The sequence below is a fragment of the Agrilus planipennis genome, unplaced genomic scaffold (assembly GCF_000699045.2).
Source record: "Agrilus planipennis isolate EAB-ADULT unplaced genomic scaffold, Apla_2.0 scaffold28, whole genome shotgun sequence".
In the NCBI taxonomy this organism is placed as follows: domain Eukaryota; kingdom Metazoa; phylum Arthropoda; class Insecta; order Coleoptera; family Buprestidae; genus Agrilus; species Agrilus planipennis.
This window is the reverse complement of record NW_020438897.1, coordinates 4,745-15,144: the sequence shown is the minus strand read 5'-3', so window position 1 is coordinate 15,144 and position 10,400 is coordinate 4,745.

Genomic DNA, 10,400 nt, shown 5'->3' with positions numbered 1-10,400 from the left:
CGTGACAACTTATTGCGTTAAAGTGTAACCGAAAACTGATGACTGAAGAACAAAATTGTCTTTATGTCTGTAAATTCGAGAAATTAACCCGGCGGTCTGTCTGTCGGTTGTTCAAGTCAGACGTTTTATTTTATTTAATTTACCAAAAGTTTACAACAAATTTACAATTTATGTGATGTAAATTTGGTGTAAAGATTTAATAATTAAAATCACTTTTTTTTCTTCATAAATATTATGGCATGTTTATGCAATTTTGTGTATAATCGTAATAATTCATTTTTTTGCATAAACTTTTCTTCATGTAATGTCGTCATAAAATTACAGATAATTTTTGTAAATGTATGAATACATGAAATATCGTTCATATGACGTTATATTGCGCTCATACTTATTTAGAAAGAAATTTAGTAAATATGACAGCTATTTTACGTAAATAGTTTGTCGCAAAAATTCAACAACTGGTTTACTGATTTTTAATTCCTAAATTTGATCATTTATTTACTAGTATATATTTTTATTCATTGAATGTAGAACATATGTTTCAAATTTGATCCAAATTTGTTTTCAAAATCGTCTGATCCATTCATGATCATCACGAGTGGCTATCGGGGTAAATTTGCGGCCCATTTTGAATTTCTCTCCGGCGATTTAACGAAACGTAATGACCGTGACTAATGAATAAAAATGTTATTTAATTAGCCTTTATAGTGCGTCATTTTCTTCGAACAATTTAATCCCGACTATTGTGAATAAAAAAGAAAGAATGAGAAGCCATGTTCTTAAAACAGCTCAGACTATAGTAAAGACTGCTAATTTAGACAGTTAAAGCTTTATTTATCACACAAAATTTGAAAGCTCATAATTGAAAACTTCGCATAGTTAAAACAAAAATCCCAATTTCCGCATCTATACATTCATTAAGAGTGCAGGACGACTGGACACACAGCTAATCGTAGACTTTAACTGAAGATGGTCGAAACGCGATGGTTTTAGGTGGAACTTTGGGTTCTAATGTTTTGTATCCTTGATTTCGGGACATTCAAAAAGCGTGATGTAGATTGCAAAGTAACGGGATCGTTACACACAAAATTTGAAAGCTCACTTAAAAGTTCTGAATTTCCTTACCCCTCATTTAATAATCAAAGTCCAGAATGTTTCACTCCTTTCCTCGTACCCCTTTCGACCATGGTAATATTTAAGTGATACTTTGATTTTATTTTGAGTACAACACGATTGTAAATATTGTATCTAACATTGTAAAAACAAAAGCCCAAAATTCCGCATCTATTTAACCCATCCTTAGTTAAAGGATACGTCCATTAAGAGTGCAGCACGACTGGTCACACAGCTGATCGGAGACTCTAACTGAAGATAGCACTTTGAGGGTTGAAATCTGTTTTAGGTTTTTCAAAGGGTTTTAGGTGGAATTTTGTGTACTAAAGCTTTTCATCCTTGATTTGGAGACGTTGAGAAAGCTCATAATTGAAAACTTCGCATCTTCATTATACATTGATGATAAAATATTACAATTTTTGTTATGAATTTCTTTCCCCTTCTCTGAAAAAGCAGGGTGCAAAAGGGTTCGCTCCTTTCGACGACTACATGACAATATTATTTAAGTGATACTTTCGTTTTTATTTACAGCATACCACGATTATTCCTAAGCCCTATGTACCTAACCTAACCCAGGGCTTCTTAAACTTTTTTCATTCACGACCCCATTTATGATTGCGAGTTTCCTGGCGATCCCATATAAATATGAAAGAAAGATAAATAAATATTTTTTGATGGTTTATTTATTAGGTAACAATATACATTAAAATCTCTCGCGACCCCAAAATATTGCTACGCGACCACATAGAGTTTAAGAAGGTCCGTACTAATCAATAGTTAAAATAACAACATTGAAAAAAGGGCTTAAAAAAGGAGTTAAAACTAATCTAGCTTTTGAAAAGGAAAATGACCCTCTGTCAACTACATATAAAGCAAAATGGGTAAATTATTTTTTTTATTTACAACAGTCCAATGGGTGTGTGTAAGCGTTTAATAATCCGTTAGTTTTATATTTTTTAAGGGCATACACACTTAGTTACGTAAGCAGCACATTATTAGACGTGATTACGTGAGCGCCTGTAAAGTGTAGTTACAGCTTGCAAGTGAATAATAAAAGCAGCAAAAACTTGTATCGATATACCGTAATATTAATACCAATAGTTAATAACAAATTCCGCTGTGCGATTGCTTTTTTGCTTATTTAAAACTGTAAACTCCTTCCCTGTTTGATCGATCACAAGAGTCATACAAACTAATCGTAAGTGCATAAGAGGCGATAGCATTCCGAAAAAGGAAACTTGCTTGCTCTACTGCAATCCTTCGGATGGATGGATGGATGCATGGTGAGACAAGCAGTTCATTCAGTAAAACGTTTTTTATCAGTTTTCTCGATCGTGTCTAGGATAAGTGCAATGAAGTATTATTAGGAAACGCCAGGTTTGATGAAAATGAAGCTATTACGTAAACACGTTTACAGCGTTTTTTTGTAATAAACCACAGGATGTTTGATGGTAGTTTTTATGAACGAATTTTACAAAATAATAGTTTAGTGCAGCTGTTCCCAAATGGTATTCCGCGGAACCCTGGTATTCCGTGAAGGGGTCACAGGGTTTCTACGGTATACGATGTTTCTTGTCCTAGTAAAAATATACAAAATTCTGCTAAAAGCCATAATTCTGTATCTAACCATAAACGAAGATATATTGAAATTCAAAAACTCCTTGAGAGAATATTTTCCAGAGGAGTCACCTGGTTACCGGATAGCCAATGATTCTGAAGTACAAACTCCATTCGCAAATTGAACTAAATCATCAATGTTAACTATGTNCACGTTTACAGCGTTTTTTTGTAATAAACCACAGGATGTTTGATGGTAGTTTTTATGAACGAATTTTACAAAATAATAGTTTAGTGCAGCTGTTCCCAAATGGTATTCCGCGGAACCCTGGTATTCCGTGAAGGGGTCACAGGGGTTCTACGGTATGCGACGTTTCTGCTAAAAGCCATAATTCTGTATGTAACCATAAACGAACATCTATTGAAATTCAAAAACTCCTTGAAAGAATATTTTCCAGAGAAGTCACCTAGTCACCCGATAGCCAGTGATTGTTAAGTACAAACTCCATTCGCAAATCGAACTAAATCATCAATGTTAACTATGTCGGAGTATAAGAACTTGATCAATATTCAAAATTCATCCTCCTTAAAACAAAAATTCGAATCAGCTGATTCAAATTTGAATGACCTTTAGATCAAACTTAATGATGAATACCCTGCAGTCGTTGAAAAGGTTATCCCGGTTCCTGTTTCTGTTTATTTCGACTTCAGATTACAAACGAGCTTTTTAGTTTACGCTTACACTAAAAAAAAATCAAAACTAGACTGGATACTACTTCGGATTCAGATTTTGAATTCAAAATTCAATTTGAACAACATGCACACAATAAGGTGTCAGGAGTTAGTCAATAAATCATAAAACTACTTTTTTGTCGAAATGGGGTTCCGTCAAAAAAGGGTTATCGGAAAGGGTTCCATAGCAAAAGCAATTGGGAACTGCTGGTTTAGTGAAATATATTGTAAATTTTATTCTAGCTTCATTATAACATGCAAAAAATTAATTAATTGCAAGATTTAAGTTTTGCAAATAAGAAAACAAAAGTGATAGTGTAAGTTTTTGTTCATTTCACAATTTTATTGTAAAATTTATATTAGTTTTAGGGAAACACATTGCGCCTATAAAAAAATACTTATAATACAATTAAATCATACATTCGTACCAAATTTTTAGGAAATATAACAAACGGACAAAACTAAAATTGATGAAAATTATTAAATGAACTTATACCAGAGGTAACATTTTACAATAAGTATGAAAACGAAATACGAAAGGAGCTTTTTATTTATGATCTATCTCTCTGCTGCATTAGCAAGCAGTTTCGTTTGAATAACTGGAACCAGTCATGCAATGCAGTGCATTCGTGGCGAATATTAATGTGTATCGTGATAACTTTTATCAACATTCTGTATAACATCGTTTTATTTAAAGTAAGTCCTTCCTTCTTTTAAGGGCCTTTCGGTAGTTTTCAAAATTTGAATTTATTAAAGAAATACGTAGGTATATAAAGATCCATTGAAGTGGTTAATGGGTCCTATGGGACTCTTCTACCATTTACCCATTAATAATTATCGCGTTGGTTAATAAAGTTTTCGTGTAATCGTAAAAACTAAATTGATATTCCGCCGTTGGTCTGTCGCCGTGCCTGGCGCACTTATCAATATTCGTCGGGCTCTTTATCATCTTCACGGACGATGCCCGCCGTATAGCGAGTACGGTAACGATAGGCGCCTGTGACCGTCTTCCTTCCTTCGCTCTGTCTTTTACCCTATCTAAAGAGCTTTTCGTAGAACGGAAACTGGTTAAGTGCTTTCAATGAACGGACAGAAATATACGAGGTGCAGGAATGTTCTTAGTGCTTACCTACTTTGTGTAGACAAGTAGACACAAACTTGGCATGTTTTGTAGTGAATCATAACTTTATGAGTACCAAACCATTAAAAAAAAAAAAAAAAACTTTTGGGTGTTTCATTCCCCCCAGCCACTAATGCTGGTGGGCGGGCAGTCCCTCCGGACTATGCCGGAATGTAGGGCGGAAGGCCCTCTTCAGCCTGCTTTCAGGAATCGTGGGAATGGGTGGGTGGTGGTTCGGGTGAGAAAGATGAGACGGACGAAATGAAGACAGAAGAGAATGAAAGATTATCTGTGGAATATTACTGCCTCAGCATTTGCCTAAGTGATCCAAGGAAACCACAGAAAAACTTGGACCAAGGCAGACGGACCCGGAATCGAACCCGCGTCCTCCCGAATGCTAAGCAATGGTGTAGACCTCTAGGCCATGCCGATCGGTCCCAAACCATTAAATATCTATATGAATTTATAGATAGAGTCATGGGCGTATCGAGGGGGGGGGGGTCAATCATGCTAAACATCGAATTTCTTCGTATTTGTATCAGCTTTTAATAATAACTGTACGCACAGGTACTAAGATTTTTGTTCTCATAAAAATTTGTGGACAGCGGCCAACATTTCTTTCATAATTAGTATAAACGAAAGTAGGTGGTCATAGTCGAACACTATAATAACAAATAACTTTTTGACTTTATAATAATAACCAAAGTCGTTATAGTCCAATCATTCAAGCACCATAGCACAAAAGTGTGTCAATTTATGTTGAAATACCCGTCTGAAACTTTCCGAGATACTTTGAATTACATCTTCTTCTTGTTTAATACTTTGTGCCAGGTACACAACAATATCATAATTTTTGTTCTGATAAATTTGTAGATAACTGTTACGACTATATGCGGAGTCTATTATGTTTAAATAGAAAATTCTGTGAAACAACCGTTTTATATTTAATCGTAAAAATTGCATTTTAAGTGGTGATTCCAGGTCATGATTTTGATAAATTTACAATAATTTAAAGACTTTAAGTATCAGTTGATCAAATTACTCTTATTTATCCCCATTCAATTACACACCTGTTTTAGTAGAAAAATACTCTTTATGATTTTGTTAATACTTTTGGCGTGGCTTCCTCTTTGCGCGAGCTTTTTTTGTGGCAATTGTTCTTTATAATTTATAATTTTGAAAAAAACTCTGTTCGTCTTCAGGATTATTGCATCTGATATTATTATTTTTTAATTTCATTGAAATGTCGACGACATAACAAGTACGGTCGTTCAATGTTCAATAAAAATAATAATAAAGTGGCTGCTGTTGGCTGTAATCACATCAAGCCCGACTGACCGAAGCGCCAATCGTCCGATGCCGTTCCCTTAAGAATAGAACAGATAATTCAAAGTGCGTAGTTAATCACAGTTATCCATTGAGTTATGCGGACAGGTAACAAACGGAGTGCATTAACGTGGAGAGCAGCTTTCGTGGTAAGAGCTTGTTCTCCACGGCCTCGGACCCGGCAAGTAGATAACGTAATGAGTCGGCCGATACTGATCATAAAGCGGCTTCTTCTCCACTCTCCGCATAACACTGCTATTCGCCAGAACCAGAGCTTGCAGCATCGAAAGCTCACTCCACTCGGCCGCCTGTTTGTTTCGAAGCTAACGTAATCAACGTTGCCAAATACCTGTTGATGTAGACAATCTTAACAAGGATTGCGGTAAAGGCCCTCTTTGATGTACGCAAATACATGTACAAATATAAGTAGTACATATATGTTGGGCGCGGAAAAATTTTCTTTGCACAGTTTTCGAACTTCGAATAACTGAAAATCTGAAGTAGTTGAAGCAAACTTAACGCCAATCAAACCCCAAACTAACCTAAGGAAATTTTATTTTTTTATGGTTCACATTGTTATTTACAATGTCAATACACGTCGACGTGTTATCTTTTCCTTTCGTAAACTTATGATCATAAGCAATCAAATATACGCATTGTTTTGATAAAAAAATTCATTAATGAAAACCATTTCTGAGAGGTCCTAGGAGGTAAGGAGGAGCGGTTTAAAAAGGAGAATCGTTTGGGTGAGGAAGGGAGGGTAGTGAGTATGAAATCAAAATTAGTGAGAAGGATAGAAAATATGTGCAGAAAGATATTTAAAAATAAATCATTCGAATTGAATGAAGTATATGGAATTTGGCAGGTAGGAGTAGAAAAGGCGATAAGAGTTAAATTAGAAACGGGAAATAATATAAAAAGCGAAAAATTGTACATATTTAGAGTACTTACGTAATGGGGGAGAGTAATTGTGATAAAATGCAGATAATATAATAATAATAATAACATTATTAGGGAGTATATGGAAGATAGGACAAGGATTATATAAAAACGATTGGGGAAGATGAAAAAGATTGTTTAATGCAGCGGTTAGCAGTAGAGTCTTTTATCTGGTGGAAGTGTGAGAGTGGAAAGAGCAGAAACAAGTGGAGAACTATTATTAAAAGTTTATTAAGTGGGTTCTAAATTTGAATAAATACACACTGTGGTTATATGGTTAGGAGAGAATGAAAACGTGGAAAAATGGTAAAGGAAATAAAAAAAAAACGTTACGGTAGGACGAAACGCTTACGAAATGACTTTTTAATAATGATAGGTATTAGGATTGTTTCAGTTGGAAATTTTCACATGTTTGTTTATAGGTTATAACAATCGTATTTATTATAAACAATTAGAATAATCACACGCATATGAAATCGCGGATAAAAGCTGGTTTGATATAAAACCACATTTTTGACGGTAGATAAATAACTTATCGTAAGAGTTTTTGTAATTTATGTATTTTCTTTATAATGCGCCGTACTTATATGCTGTAAAGTAATAATTTTGAAAATGAACTTGCTTGGAGTTATTAGCAGGTATATATGAATTTATAAATGAACTGACGTTTCAAAATTTGTTAGTAAGGGTTTATTTAGGAAAAACGGGATTATTTTTTTTTTCAATAGATACTCTATTAACTAACAATAAGATTCGCTTTTACTTCAGAGGTACAGAATACTAATTTTTTTACTTAATGACAAAATTTAACAGGAGACGCATATGATACACGACACCTATCTGTTTATAATGCCTGTCTAAAAACAACAAAAAAATGTAGCGTATCATCTAGAAAAATCCAAGTGTTTCAGAAATAGCTTTCACTAAAAATTACCTTTACAAGAAAGTTTTTTTATTAGTGCATAATTTAGACAGAAGGACAGTTGTTTTGATAAATTGACTCAGGAGCAATCATTGCAACCTTGCTGCTTCATTACATAGAGTTCATATAGTACGAGATCCTAGTTGTGAATGTGATCGCAAGACTGAGGACATAAATCATGCAGTGTGGCAATGTCCTAAATATAATCTTCATAGGAAAAAGTTATTAAAGAGCCTTAATGAATTAAAGTTATTCCTACCGCTGAATGTTAAAACCATTATTTCTGGACCAAATATAAAAGCCAAATTCAATTTTTAACTGAATGGAAGTTAAATATTTAAACTCTGCATTGTTACATCATATGTGTTATTGTTTAAACTTTGTACCGTTTTGTATTGTGATTATATGTGGTGTATGCTTAATGGACTTTGTCTAATTGGCTTAAATAAAAAAAAAATGCAACGTGTAATTGTACAACACGCTAGTGAAGTGAAACTTCTTCAAACACACAAACATACGGGATAAGGGTTAAGGAACTGGCGTCAGTGGCGTCGGTTCGACTGTAGAGTGTAGGCACACATACACAAACACATACAAATACATTCATAGATTTTATTAGGGTTACACTATACATGCCGGAGTTGCCTGTAACGAACGTTGCATTGAAGCGCGCTCAGGGCTTAAGCGATCCCCACTACGAACTCGGTTACGTGGCCGAGTAGAGGGGGGACATCCGTTGCATGATTTCGTTACATAGCAACTCGCATGAAACGAACTTACCCTACAGTGCATAAAGAAGTTTCACTTCAGAAATGAGAATTTCTATAAAACTATTTTTGTCTGTAACTCAATAATCCGTTGTCTTAAATGAACAATTTGGAATAGCCAAAACTAAAGACTTCCTAGAGAGCAAATGGGTAGGTTTAATATTTATAAAACGAACAATTTCCAGATGTTAAGATCGAATGTTTGCTACTTGATAGTAAAAGAAACGATTCACAGGTCAATGAAACTGAAGGCAAACTAATGATAAAATTAGTTCACATTTGAGATGCACATTCTAACTATGATTTACTGTTTTTATTATACAACTAATCCACGAGTCCATGATATGTCATTTTTAAACAAACTTAAAGAAGATGTCTTTCCGTGGTAATCCGTTTTCCCCTTCGCTAACCTGTTGACATATGCATGTATGTATATACTCTGTACTGCTTCTGTTCGTGTATGATAGCGAGTATGTGCTTAATAATAAGTCTTCCGATCTTGCGGAATGTTTGTTTAAAGAAGCGGAGAGGAATGCCGTCTCGACTGAGCGATTAACATTCTTTAATCGCCTCTTTTACATGTACGTGTTTATGCGTTTGTGTGTATGATTCTATTGATGCGACTTTACTTTTACAAAACTACCAATTACTGACTTAAACTAAAATGATGTAGAGGAGGGATGCAAGTAACCTCTAATCTTACCGCTTTCCGCGGCACAGATGCCGAAGGAAAGGAATGATTGCAGCCAGTTTTCATATCCGTTAAAAAAAAATAAAAAATGTTAAAATTGGTCGAAGAAGACTATAAGTATGATGCTCGGCTGAAATAATTGCCTTGTGGACGATGTACACGTATATCTAATGTTTCATTATTATTGATTTATTAATGATTGGAATGACTTGCTAAAGGAATACTTATTACATGTTCCATGAAATAAGTATAAAGAAGAGTTTTTGTTTTGGATTAAGCTAATTGCACCATTTCAATTGACCATGCACCTAATTAATAAATATTAAAAATAGAAATCTTTTTTTGGGTGGTAATTTTTCATTCATTCTTCTGAAGGAGTCATTGTATAGCGAAATAATTATCGTGGAATTAACCAATAAATAATTTGTTACTAATTTTTTTTAATAAGTGACCGATATGTCACAATCATCAAACTGAATTATGTGCATACATGTATTGTTGATATGTACCTAATGTTAAACGATGAAGACATTGAAGAACCCACTTGGAAAAGAATGTGACTCAAAAGAATATCAATGTGGACAAAAACAAGCAGGCCCAATGCGAATGGACCACCCCGAAGAATGGCAAAAACATGATTATACTGCGACTGCATGTCAGAGAAGACTGACAGTTGTGCCGACTAATAATGCTAAAAGATCATTACTTGAAAAAGGAATGGAAGAAAAAAGATTATCTATGTGTGTTACGGCTACATTGTTGAACAATCCTTGATTTCTAACAAGATTAATTTGCAGCGGTCATTGCAAATATACATATATAAGCCCTTTAAAGATTAATTGCCATTAGCTTCAATTTTAGTTTTACGGTCTGAAATCTAATGAATTTGCCACAACGTACACATGTAGCTAGAAACGGTTTTGTTATAAACTAAATCATTTATTACTTACTTTTTGAATATGGAAGTACATATTTGTTTATTGTGGTTGCTAATGTTTTTTATATTTGCTATTTTAAACCACATTTTCTGATTTATTATTAAAAATACAAGAAAAACCTTTCGTTCTCCTTCGGAATTTATACGCCGAAGAAATTAAAATTAATAAAAATAAAACAAAAATAAGGTATGTAAGGAATGTAAGAGTAGGGTTAGAACTAATAGAAAAGTAGGAGACGGAGGTGGTGGGATTGCCCAATGTCCACTATTTTGTAGGTTTTGTAGGTAAGTCCCAC